This window comes from Phyllobates terribilis, unplaced genomic scaffold, assembly GCF_046119375.1.
Source record: "Phyllobates terribilis strain yellow unplaced genomic scaffold, ASM4611937v1 Scaffold_416__1_contigs__length_1633014, whole genome shotgun sequence".
Lineage (NCBI taxonomy): Eukaryota > Metazoa > Chordata > Amphibia > Anura > Dendrobatidae > Phyllobates > Phyllobates terribilis.
This window is the reverse complement of record NW_027363176.1, coordinates 1,565,197-1,577,918: the sequence shown is the minus strand read 5'-3', so window position 1 is coordinate 1,577,918 and position 12,722 is coordinate 1,565,197. Positions and strand designations below refer to the sequence as shown.

At 43.5% G+C, this 12,722-nt stretch overlaps 7 non-coding genes and 1 pseudogene across 7 annotated transcripts; all 8 read right to left on the bottom strand.

Moving 5' to 3' along the window:
- Positions 1–1,031: 1,031 nt before the first annotated feature.
- On the bottom strand, positions 1,032–1,222 carry LOC141226893 (U2 spliceosomal RNA). The gene has a single exon (XR_012294010.1). It is a non-coding gene; the product is annotated as a U2 spliceosomal RNA (small nuclear RNA).
- A 1,115-nt stretch (positions 1,223–2,337) lies between these two features.
- LOC141226892 (U2 spliceosomal RNA) lies at positions 2,338–2,528 on the bottom strand. The gene has a single exon (XR_012294009.1). It is a non-coding gene; the product is annotated as a U2 spliceosomal RNA (small nuclear RNA).
- A 1,115-nt stretch (positions 2,529–3,643) lies between these two features.
- Positions 3,644–3,824, bottom strand: LOC141227155 (U2 spliceosomal RNA; annotated as a pseudogene).
- Positions 3,825–6,677: 2,853 nt separating this feature from the next.
- LOC141226938 (U2 spliceosomal RNA) lies at positions 6,678–6,868 on the bottom strand. Its single transcript, XR_012294053.1, has one exon. It is a non-coding gene; the product is annotated as a U2 spliceosomal RNA (small nuclear RNA).
- A 1,115-nt stretch (positions 6,869–7,983) lies between these two features.
- On the bottom strand, positions 7,984–8,174 carry LOC141227011 (U2 spliceosomal RNA). The gene has a single exon (XR_012294124.1). It is a non-coding gene; the product is annotated as a U2 spliceosomal RNA (small nuclear RNA).
- Positions 8,175–9,289: 1,115 nt separating this feature from the next.
- On the bottom strand, positions 9,290–9,480 carry LOC141226891 (U2 spliceosomal RNA). The gene has a single exon (XR_012294008.1). It is a non-coding gene; the product is annotated as a U2 spliceosomal RNA (small nuclear RNA).
- Positions 9,481–10,595: 1,115 nt separating this feature from the next.
- LOC141227038 (U2 spliceosomal RNA) lies at positions 10,596–10,787 on the bottom strand. Its single transcript, XR_012294150.1, has one exon. It is a non-coding gene; the product is annotated as a U2 spliceosomal RNA (small nuclear RNA).
- A 1,112-nt stretch (positions 10,788–11,899) lies between these two features.
- On the bottom strand, positions 11,900–12,087 carry LOC141227159 (U2 spliceosomal RNA). Its single transcript, XR_012294257.1, has one exon. It is a non-coding gene; the product is annotated as a U2 spliceosomal RNA (small nuclear RNA).
- Between the last annotated feature and the right edge of the window lie 635 nt (positions 12,088–12,722).

Here is a 12,722-nt window from a genome sequence, read left to right as displayed (position 1 = left end):
GAAGACATGTTGTCAACCTCTAGATCCCTTACATGCCTGCACTTTTCGGCTTGCTGCTGCTGCAATCCACGCGTTTTAGATCTGCATAACTCCACCTCTTTAAACACAGCACCTTCACCCCCTGCTGTTCCCACCCGCCTCAACACCGTTGGAAGGGAGGAGAACCAATTAAGGCGGGGGGTGGGGTGGAACGAGCAGCTGTCTACCCTTAGCAGGAGGGCTCCTGATTACATACCTCTCCTGCTGCTGCTGCTGCTGGCTGTCCAGCAGCAGACTGAAGGTGGCTGCTGCTGTGCACAGGTATATAAAGGCTCAGAGCCTATTATGACACGCGCAGCCAGCGTTCCATTGCCACATTCCATCTACTGCAGGCAGGATACCTGGCTGGCTGAATGTCGCTGAGAAGCTCACAGAGACCGCCATAAGCAACAGTTTAACAGAATGCCACAGACTAATCAACCAAACTTTTTGGGTTGGGTTCTCTTTTATAGTCTGCAGGCATTAAATGAAAGAAGTCAGTGTTCCAGCAGAAGGAGACAACGTTTCAGAAAAGGCATTGTAGCAAACCAAAAAAGAAATTTTAAGCGCAGCAGAGTAACCAGCGCACATACCTGTTAGCTCAGGTGAGTTTAAAAGGCTGCTGTTGATAACAAGGGCATTTGCTAAATAGATGGTGTGTGTGCAACAATATACTGAAAGGTCAATTATATTGTGCAGCTTATCTCACCACCTGTAGTTATTTAGGTGAAAGCTCCAAAATGCTTGCCTAATATGTCTGTTTATCCAAAAGGAAGTAAAAAGGGAGAGCTAGAAAGATAGCATTGCATCACATTACATGGCAATGCAATGCACAGTTGCTGAAGTTGAACCAAAATGAGCTTGTAATCTGGCTTCTGCAACTTTGAACATGAAAAATCCAATGAGGAGAAGAAAAGCAAAGCCAAAGAGTCCATCCCAAAATCCAACAAACAAGCAAAATGAACAAAAAACATTGAATTCAATTCTTTCTGATTTTAGAAACTGCATTAAAGAAGGGGTGCACCGGTCCTGGAGATACTGCAATACCAGGTCAATGCGTGGAGTGGACAGAGCAAGCTCTTTTTCCATCTCCCTGTTCTAAAAATCCATTTAATATATGGTCCCCAGATAGGGGACGTATCAGATATTAAACTGATAAGAACAGATACTACACTTGATCTTAGCCAAAAGGCCGAGAAGCGATAACCAGAATTGGTTTCAAACTACGGAGCCACCCAAGGATCCTGAAAAGTCCATTTGTGGAGATGAGCTCCTGGACTCCCGTTAAGAAGACATGTTGTCAACCTCTAGATCCCTTACATGCCTGCACTTTTCGGCTTGCTGCTGCTGCAATCCACGCGTTTTAGATCTGCATAACTCCACCTCTTTAAACACAGCACCTTCACCCCCTGCTGTTCCCACCCGCCTCAACACCGTTGGAAGGGAGGAGAACCAATTAAGGCGGGGGGTGGGGTGGAACGAGCAGCTGTCTACCCTTAGCAGGAGGGCTCCTGATTACATACCTCTCCTGCTGCTGCTGCTGCTGGCTGTCCAGCAGCAGACTGAAGGTGGCTGCTGCTGTGCACAGGTATATAAAGGCTCAGAGCCTATTATGACACGCGCAGCCAGCGTTCCATTGCCACATTCCATCTACTGCAGGCAGGATACCTGGCTGGCTGAATGTCGCTGAGAAGCTCACAGAGACCGCCATAAGCAACAGTTTAACAGAATGCCACAGACTAATCAACCAAACTTTTTGGGTTGGGTTCTCTTTTATAGTCTGCAGGCATTAAATGAAAGAAGTCAGTGTTCCAGCAGAAGGAGACAACGTTTCAGAAAAGGCATTGTAGCAAACCAAAAAAGAAATTTTAAGCGCAGCAGAGTAACCAGCGCACATACCTGTTAGCTCAGGTGAGTTTAAAAGGCTGCTGTTGATAACAAGGGCATTTGCTAAATAGATGGTGTGTGTGCAACAATATACTGAAAGGTCAATTATATTGTGCAGCTTATCTCACCACCTGTAGTTATTTAGGTGAAAGCTCCAAAATGCTTGCCTAATATGTCTGTTTATCCAAAAGGAAGTAAAAAGGGAGAGCTAGAAAGATAGCATTGCATCACATTACATGGCAATGCAATGCACAGTTGCTGAAGTTGAACCAAAATGAGCTTGTAATCTGGCTTCTGCAACTTTGAACATGAAAAATCCAATGAGGAGAAGAAAAGCAAAGCCAAAGAGTCCATCCCAAAATCCGACAAACAAGCAAAATGAACAAAAAACATTGAATTCAATTCTTTCTGATTTTAGAAACTGCATTAAAGAAGGGGTGCACCGGTCCTGGAGATACTGCAATACCAGGTCAATGCGTGGAGTGGACAGAGCAAGCTCTTTTTCCATCTCCCTGTTCTAAAAATCCATTTAATATATGGTCCCCAGATAGGGGACGTATCAGATATTAAACTGATAAGAACAGATACTACACTTGATCTTAGCCAAAAGGCCGAGAAGCGATAACCAGAATTGGTTTCAAACTACGGAGCCACCCAAGGATCCTGAAAAGTCCATTTGTGGAGATGAGCTCCTGGACTCCCGTTAAGAAGACATGTTGTCAACCTCTAGATCCCTTACATGCCTGCACTTTTCGGCTTGCTGCTGCTGCAATCCACGCGTTTTAGATCTGCATAACTCCACCTCTTTAAACACAGCACCTTCACCCCCTGCTGTTCCCACCCGCCTCAACACCGTTGGAAGGGAGGAGAACCAATTAAGGCGGGGGGTGGGGTGGAACGAGCAGCTGTCTACCCTTAGCAGGAGGGCTCCTGATTACATACCTCTCCTGCTGCTGCTGCTGCTGGCTGTCCAGCAGCAGACTGAAGGTGGCTGCTGCTGTGCACAGGTATATAAAGGCTCAGAGCCTATTATGACACGCGCAGCCAGCGTTCCATTGCCACATTCCATCTACTGCAGGCAGGATACCTGGCTGGCTGAATGTCGCTGAGAAGCTCACAGAGACCGCCATAAGCAACAGTTTAACAGAATGCCACAGACTAATCAACCAAACTTTTTGGGTTGGGTTCTCTTTTATAGTCTGCAGGCATTAAATGAAAGAAGTCAGTGTTCCAGCAGAAGGAGACAACGTTTCAGAAAAGGCATTGTAGCAAACCAAAAAAGAAATTTTAAGCGCAGCAGAGTAACCAGCGCACATACCTGTTAGCTCAGGTGAGTTTAAAAGGCTGCTGTTGATAACAAGGGCATTTGCTAAATAGATGGTGTGTGTGCAACAATATACTGAAAGGTCAATTATATTGTGCAGCTTATCTCACCACCTGTAGTTATTTAGGTGAAAGCTCCAAAATGCTTGCCTAATATGTCTGTTTATCCAAAAGGAAGTAAAAAGGGAGAGCTAGAAAGATAGCATTGCATCACATTACATGGCAATGCAATGCACAGTTGCTGAAGTTGAACCAAAATGAGCTTGTAATCTGGCTTCTGCAACTTTGAACATGAAAAATCCAATGAGGAGAAGAAAAGCAAAGCCAAAGAGTCCATCCCAAAATCCAACAAACAAGCAAAATGAACAAAAAACATTGAATTCAATTCTTTCTGATTTTAGAAACTGCATTAAAGAAGGGGTGCACCGGTCCTGGAGATACTGCAATACCAGGTCAATGCGTGGAGTGGACAGAGCAAGCTCTTTTTCCATCTCCCTGTTCTAAAAATCCATTTAATATATGGTCCCCAGATAGGGGACGTATCAGATATTAAACTGATAAGAACAGATTTTTTTTTTTTTTTTTTTAAAACCTATTCAGGTTAAAATTAAAGTCCACTCCACAGTCCTCTTCTCCCCAAAGGGAGACAAGACGTGGACTCCAACTTAAATCATCATCAGGTTTTGGTACTTTTAATGTCAGAAAAAAAAATTACAAAAATACAACAATACTTACAAAGAAAGAAATGTTTCAGAACCTGAATGGATACCAAAAAAATAAAAATTAAATTATAACTGTATTAACAACAGTAATAACATCAAGTAAAATACTTGTAACCATTATCAAAAGCATGAACCCCAACCCAACTCAGAACCTTAAGGGACAAATCTTCAACCCTTGATGCTGAAAAAACTTGTTTCGATACACCATCTGGTATTCTATATTTCACACAAAAAACATTTTTATCTCTTATTAGTTCTTTCCTAACATTCTCTATAAGATAGTCCAAACGTTTCTCATCATACAACTTACGGTACAACCGGTTAAAATATTCTGCATTCTTTATAAACATAGGTTGTTGAAAAACAACTATATTTTCTTCCATTGCCACCTCCACTTCCTGTTCCTTTCTCTTTTCTTGCTTTTTAACCTTACCACGGCCAGTTCCCTGACTTACACCTCCCATTTCACTCTCTACCCTATCCCCCCAATCTACTCTTGTTTTCTCCATCTCCCTCTGCACTCCTACAGGTTTGCTTTCTTTTCCCTTTACCACCAACACCTTTTCTACACTTTCCTCCTTTCTCTCTACCAAAACCTTTTTAACCACTACCTCCTTCTCTTTATTTCTTTTCCTCTTTGGGCAATTCTTAAAAACATGCGTATCTTCCTGACACAAGTTGCACTTCCTCCGATCTTTACAATCCTTTGACTCATGATCACCTTTTTTGCAAAAACCACATACACCACCCGAACAATTTTCCTTTCCATGCCCGTATTGACGACAAACTCGACAAAAAGTGGGTATACCACTGAAAAAAATATCACCATTTATATTACCCAACTTAAACCTAGCTGGGGGAAGCAACACAGTCCCCTGCTCATCTTCTTTGAAACGGACCAAAAATTTCCACTTTGAAGTCCAAAAACCAAATTCATTATAAATCTTCCCTTTTGGTGTTACTGACAAACAAAAAAACTCCAAAAATGTAAGAACATCCTCTTCGTCCACCAATGGAGAGTACATTTTAACAATGATCCATTTATCTCTAACGGGGAAGTGTGGCATTACACTTATCCCCTCCATTCTTTTATCCTGGCTTGCAGTCATTTTCCTTAGATATCTTTCAAAAAAAACTTTGTCAACAAAAACTATATCATAAACACCCCTCCTGGGGTAGTCCATTATCGCCAACACTTCTTCTGTCTTCAAACCAAAAAGATCCACAAGAACTTGACTCATCACATACCTAAAATCCTTTTAATCTCGAAAGTTCTCCTGAACAACCAAACGAATAGAATTCTGCACCTTAGCGAATTCAGGCACATTATCTTCCTCTCCTTCATGTGATGCTGCAGACATCTTCTTCACAAACAGGTTCTCCTCTTCTCAATAGAAACCTTCAACACCGAAGTGCCAGGTAGATGATCGCCTCCCGTTGCCCGGGGACTAATCCGACTCCCTAATAGCAGCAGGGAGGTGAAGCCCTGCTGAAAAACAGAGCGATCCCCCCAGGCCAAGGAGCCGGGTACCCCGAGCACCTCTCAGCCAAGACCAAGGCAGCAGCCGCTAGATCACTGCACTTGATCTTAGCCAAAAGGCCGAGAAGCGATAACCAGAATTGGTTTCAAACTACGGAGCCACCCAAGGATCCTGAAAAGTCCATTTGTGGAGATGAGCTCCTGGACTCCCGTTAAGAAGACATGTTGTCAACCTCTAGATCCCTTACATGCCTGCACTTTTCGGCTTGCTGCTGCTGCAATCCACGCGTTTTAGATCTGCATAACTCCACCTCTTTAAACACAGCACCTTCACCCCCTGCTGTTCCCACCCGCCTCAACACCGTTGGAAGGGAGGAGAACCAATTAAGGCGGGGGGTGGGGTGGAACGAGCAGCTGTCTACCCTTAGCAGGAGGGCTCCTGATTACATACCTCTCCTGCTGCTGCTGCTGCTGGCTGTCCAGCAGCAGACTGAAGGTGGCTGCTGCTGTGCACAGGTATATAAAGGCTCAGAGCCTATTATGACACGCGCAGCCAGCGTTCCATTGCCACATTCCATCTACTGCAGGCAGGATACCTGGCTGGCTGAATGTCGCTGAGAAGCTCACAGAGACCGCCATAAGCAACAGTTTAACAGAATGCCACAGACTAATCAACCAAACTTTTTGGGTTGGGTTCTCTTTTATAGTCTGCAGGCATTAAATGAAAGAAGTCAGTGTTCCAGCAGAAGGAGACAACGTTTCAGAAAAGGCATTGTAGCAAACCAAAAAAGAAATTTTAAGCGCAGCAGAGTAACCAGCGCACATACCTGTTAGCTCAGGTGAGTTTAAAAGGCTGCTGTTGATAACAAGGGCATTTGCTAAATAGATGGTGTGTGTGCAACAATATACTGAAAGGTCAATTATATTGTGCAGCTTATCTCACCACCTGTAGTTATTTAGGTGAAAGCTCCAAAATGCTTGCCTAATATGTCTGTTTATCCAAAAGGAAGTAAAAAGGGAGAGCTAGAAAGATAGCATTGCATCACATTACATGGCAATGCAATGCACAGTTGCTGAAGTTGAACCAAAATGAGCTTGTAATCTGGCTTCTGCAACTTTGAACATGAAAAATCCAATGAGGAGAAGAAAAGCAAAGCCAAAGAGTCCATCCCAAAATCCGACAAACAAGCAAAATGAACAAAAAACATTGAATTCAATTCTTTCTGATTTTAGAAACTGCATTAAAGAAGGGGTGCACCGGTCCTGGAGATACTGCAATACCAGGTCAATGCGTGGAGTGGACAGAGCAAGCTCTTTTTCCATCTCCCTGTTCTAAAAATCCGTTTAATATATGGTCCCCAGATAGGGGACGTATCAGATATTAAACTGATAAGAACAGATACTACACTTGATCTTAGCCAAAAGGCCGAGAAGCGATAACCAGAATTGGTTTCAAACTACGGAGCCACCCAAGGATCCTGAAAAGTCCATTTGTGGAGATGAGCTCCTGGACTCCCGTTAAGAAGACATGTTGTCAACCTCTAGATCCCTTACATGCCTGCACTTTTCGGCTTGCTGCTGCTGCAATCCACGCGTTTTAGATCTGCATAACTCCACCTCTTTAAACACAGCACCTTCACCCCCTGCTGTTCCCACCCGCCTCAACACCGTTGGAAGGGAGGAGAACCAATTAAGGCGGGGGGTGGGGTGGAACGAGCAGCTGTCTACCCTTAGCAGGAGGGCTCCTGATTACATACCTCTCCTGCTCCTGCTGCTGCTGGCTGTCCAGCAGCAGACTGAAGGTGGCTGCTGCTGTGCACAGGTATATAAAGGCTCAGAGCCTATTATGACACGCGCAGCCAGCGTTCCATTGCCACATTCCATCTACTGCAGGCAGGATACCTGGCTGGCTGAATGTCGCTGAGAAGCTCACAGAGACCGCCATAAGCAACAGTTTAACAGAATGCCACAGACTAATCAACCAAACTTTTTGGGTTGGGTTCTCTTTTATAGTCTGCAGGCATTAAATGAAAGAAGTCAGTGTTCCAGCAGAAGGAGACAACGTTTCAGAAAAGGCATTGTAGCAAACCAAAAAAGAAATTTTAAGCGCAGCAGAGTAACCAGCGCACATACCTGTTAGCTCAGGTGAGTTTAAAAGGCTGCTGTTGATAACAAGGGCATTTGCTAAATAGATGGTGTGTGTGCAACAATATACTGAAAGGTCAATTATATTGTGCAGCTTATCTCACCACCTGTAGTTATTTAGGTGAAAGCTCCAAAATGCTTGCCTAATATGTCTGTTTATCCAAAAGGAAGTAAAAAGGGAGAGCTAGAAAGATAGCATTGCATCACATTACATGGCAATGCAATGCACAGTTGCTGAAGTTGAACCAAAATGAGCTTGTAATCTGGCTTCTGCAACTTTGAACATGAAAAATCCAATGAGGAGAAGAAAAGCAAAGCCAAAGAGTCCATCCCAAAATCCGACAAACAAGCAAAATGAACAAAAAACATTGAATTCAATTCTTTCTGATTTTAGAAACTGCATTAAAGAAGGGGTGCACCGGTCCTGGAGATACTGCAATACCAGGTCAATGCGTGGAGTGGACAGAGCAAGCTCTTTTTCCATCTCCCTGTTCTAAAAATCCATTTAATATATGGTCCCCAGATAGGGGACGCATCAGATATTAAACTGATAAGAACAGATACTACACTTGATCTTAGCCAAAAGGCCGAGAAGCGATAACCAGAATTGGTTTCAAACTACGGAGCCACCCAAGGATCCTGAAAAGTCCATTTGTGGAGATGAGCTCCTGGACTCCCGTTAAGAAGACATGTTGTCAACCTCTAGATCCCTTACATGCCTGCACTTTTCGGCTTGCTGCTGCTGCAATCCACGCGTTTTAGATCTGCATAACTCCACCTCTTTAAACACAGCACCTTCACCCCCTGCTGTTCCCACCCGCCTCAACACCGTTGGAAGGGAGGAGAACCAATTAAGGCGGGGGGTGGGGTGGAACGAGCAGCTGTCTACCCTTAGCAGGAGGGCTCCTGATTACATACCTCTCCTGCTGCTGCTGCTGCTGGCTGTCCAGCAGCAGACTGAAGGTGGCTGCTGCTGTGCACAGGTATATAAAGGCTCAGAGCCTATTATGACACGCGCAGCCAGCGTTCCATTGCCACATTCCATCTACTGCAGGCAGGATACCTGGCTGGCTGAATGTCGCTGAGAAGCTCACAGAGACCGCCATAAGCAACAGTTTAACAGAATGCCACAGACTAATCAACCAAACTTTTTGGGTTGGGTTCTCTTTTATAGTCTGCAGTCATTAAATGAAAGAAGTCAGTGTTCCAGCAGAAGGAGACAACGTTTCAGAAAAGGCATTGTAGCAAACCAAAAAAGAAATTTTAAGCGCAGCAGAGTAACCAGCGCACATACCTGTTAGCTCAGGTGAGTTTAAAAGGCTGCTGTTGATAACAAGGGCATTTGCTAAATAGATGGTGTGTGTGCAACAATATACTGAAAGGTCAATTATATTGTGCAGCTTATCTCACCACCTGTAGTTATTTAGGTGAAAGCTCCAAAATGCTTGCCTAATATGTCTGTTTATCCAAAAGGAAGTAAAAAGGGAGAGCTAGAAAGATAGCATTGCATCACATTACATGGCAATGCAATGCACAGTTGCTGAAGTTGAATCAAAATGAGCTTGTAATCTGGCTTCTGCAACTTTGAACATGAAAAATCCAATGAGGAGAAGAAAAGCAAAGCCAAAGAGTCCATCCCAAAATCCGACAAACAAGCAAAATGAACAAAAAACATTGAATTCAATTCTTTCTGATTTTAGAAACTGCATTAAAGAAGGGGTGCACCGGTCCTGGAGATACTGCAATACCAGGTCAATGCGTGGAGTGGACAGAGCAAGCTCTTTTTCCATCTCCCTGTTCTAAAAATCCATTTAATATATGGTCCCCAGATAGGGGACGTATCAGATATTAAACTGATAAGAACAGATACTACACTTGATCTTAGCCAAAAGGCCGAGAAGCGATAACCAGAATTGGTTTCAAACTACGGAGCCACCCAAGGATCCTGAAAAGTCCATTTGTGGAGATGAGCTCCTGGACTCCCGTTAAGAAGACATGTTGTCAACCTCTAGATCCCTTACATGCCTGCACTTTTCGGCTTGCTGCTGCTGCAATCCACGCGTTTTAGATCTGCATAACTCCACCTCTTTAAACACAGCACCTTCACCCCCTGCTGTTCCCACCCGCCTCAACACCGTTGGAAGGGAGGAGAACCAATTAAGGCGGGGGGTGGGGTGGAACGAGCAGCTGTCTACCCTTAGCAGGAGGGCTCCTGATTACATACCTCTCCTGCTGCTGCTGCTGCTGGCTGTCCAGCAGCAGACTGAAGGTGGCTGCTGCTGTGCACAGGTATATAAAGGCTCAGAGCCTATTATGACACGCGCAGCCAGCGTTCCATTGCCACATTCCATCTACTGCAGGCAGGATACCTGGCTGGCTGAATGTCGCTGAGAAGCTCACAGAGACCGCCATAAGCAACAGTTTAACAGAATGCCACAGACTAATCAACCAAACTTTTTGGGTTGGGTTCTCTTTTATAGTCTGCAGGCATTAAATGAAAGAAGTCAGTGTTCCAGCAGAAGGAGACAACATTTCAGAAAAGGCATTGTAGCAAACCAAAAAAGAAATTTTAAGCGCAGCAGAGTAACCAGCGCACATACCTGTTAGCTCAGGTGAGTTTAAAAGGCTGCTGTTGATAACAAGGGCATTTGCTAAATAGATGGTGTGTGTGCAACAATATACTGAAAGGTCAATTATATTGTGCAGCTTATCTCACCACCTGTAGTTATTTAGGTGAAAGCTCCAAAATGCTTGCCTAATATGTCTGTTTATCCAAAAGGAAGTAAAAAGGGAGAGCTAGAAAGATAGCATTGCATCACATTACATGGCAATGCAATGCACAGTTGCTGAAGTTGAACCAAAATGAGCTTGTAATCTGGCTTCTGCAACTTTGAACATGAAAAATCCAATGAGGAGAAGAAAAGCAAAGCCAAAGAGTCCATCCCAAAATCCGACAAACAAGCAAAATGAACAAAAAACATTGAATTCAATTCTTTCTGATTTTAGAAACTGCATTAAAGAAGGGGTGCACCGGTCCTGGAGATACTGCAATACCAGGTCAATGCGTGGAGTGGACAGAGCAAGCTCTTTTTCCATCTCCCTGTTCTAAAAATCCATTTAATATATGGTCCCCAGATAGGGGACGTATCAGATATTAAACTGATAAGAACAGATACTACACTTGATCTTAGCCAAAAAGGCCGAGAAGCGATAACCAGAATTGGTTTCAAACTACGGAGCCACCCAAGGATCCTGAAAAGTCCATTTGTGGAGATGAGCTCCTGGACTCCCGTTAAGAAGACATGTTGTCAACCTCTAGATCCCTTACATGCCTGCACTTTTCGGCTTGCTGCTGCTGCAATCCACGCGTTTTAGATCTGCATAACTCCACCTCTTTAAACACAGCACCTTCACCCCCTGCTGTTCCCACCCGCCTCAACACCGTTGGAAGGGAGGAGAACCAATTAAGGCGGGGGGTGGGGTGGAACGAGCAGCTGTCTACCCTTAGCAGGAGGGCTCCTGATTACATACCTCTCCTGCTGCTGCTGCTGCTGGCTGTCCAGCAGCAGACTGAAGGTGGCTGCTGCTGTGCACAGGTATATAAAGGCTCAGAGCCTATTATGACACGCGCAGCCAGCGTTCCATTGCCACATTCCATCTACTGCAGGCAGGATACCTGGCTGGCTGAATGTCGCTGAGAAGCTCACAGAGACCGCCATAAGCAACAGTTTAACAGAATGCCACAGACTAATCAACCAAACTTTTTGGGTTGGGTTCTCTTTTATAGTCTGCAGGCATTAAATGAAAGAAGTCAGTGTTCCAGCAGGAGACAACGTTTCAGAAAAGGCATTGTAGCAAACCAAAAAAGAAATTTTAAGCGCAGCAGAGTAACCAGCGCACATACCTGTTAGCTCAGGTGAGTTTAAAAGGCTGCTGTTGATAACAAGGGCATTTGCTAAATAGATGGTGTGTGTGCAACAATATACTGAAAGGTCAATTATATTGTGCAGCTTATCTCACCACCTGTAGTTATTTAGGTGAAAGCTCCAAAATGCTTGCCTAATATGTCTGTTTATCCAAAAGGAAGTAAAAAGGGAGAGCTAGAAAGATAGCATTGCATCACATTACATGGCAATGCAATGCACAGTTGCTGAAGTTGAACCAAAATGAGCTTGTAATCTGGCTTCTGCAACTTTGAACATGAAAAATCCAATGAGGAGAAGAAAAGCAAAGCCAAAGAGTCCATCCCAAAATCCGACAAACAAGCAAAATGAACAAAAAACATTGAATTCAATTCTTTCTGATTTTAGAAACTGCATTAAAGAAGGGGTGCACCGGTCCTGGAGATACTGCAATACCAGGTCAATGCGTGGAGTGGACAGAGCAAGCTCTTTTTCCATCTCCCTGTTCTAAAAATCCATTTAATATATGGTCCCCAGATAGGGGACGTATCAGATATTAAACTGATAAGAACAGATTTTTTTTTTAATTTGGCTATCCCCTCACAGGGATAAAACCAGTTTTATTTAAAAATTACACAGATGTACAGAAATAAAAGCAACATTTTACATCATTACAAATTTTTATACATTGTCTCGAAACATACGAGACTTAAAAACATAAATTATTCAAATAGGATAAAAATTTGCATATATTCAAATTAATAAAATGTTACAAAAATTCAAAATGTGTTCCATACATTGACATCCCATTTTAGGGAGATATTTGGATTATTTTTTTTATCTAATAAAAAATATACATACATTTCACTTAAACAAAAACTAAAAACATCATTTAAAGACAATTCATCATGATTAAAAATTAAAATATTTCGGGCTTTCCAGAGAGCTATTTTGGCGCAATTTATTGTCTTCCATGCCATTATTTTTTGGTCTTTTGTTGGGCATTCCATAAGTCCATAAAGTATTGTGGCGTAGTTAAAGTCTTTGAGATCTGCCACTTTTTCCATCAGAGGGAGCAATTTTCTCCAGAACGCTTTTGCAAAAGGACAAGTCCATAGTAGATGTTTCACTGATTCCTCCTCTTGACATCCGCTTCTTGGGCAAATGGCAGACCTCACGAGTCCTCTTCTATGTTGGAATGCCCGGCACGGAAGACATTGGTGTGCGCAGCTCCAAGCCAAATCT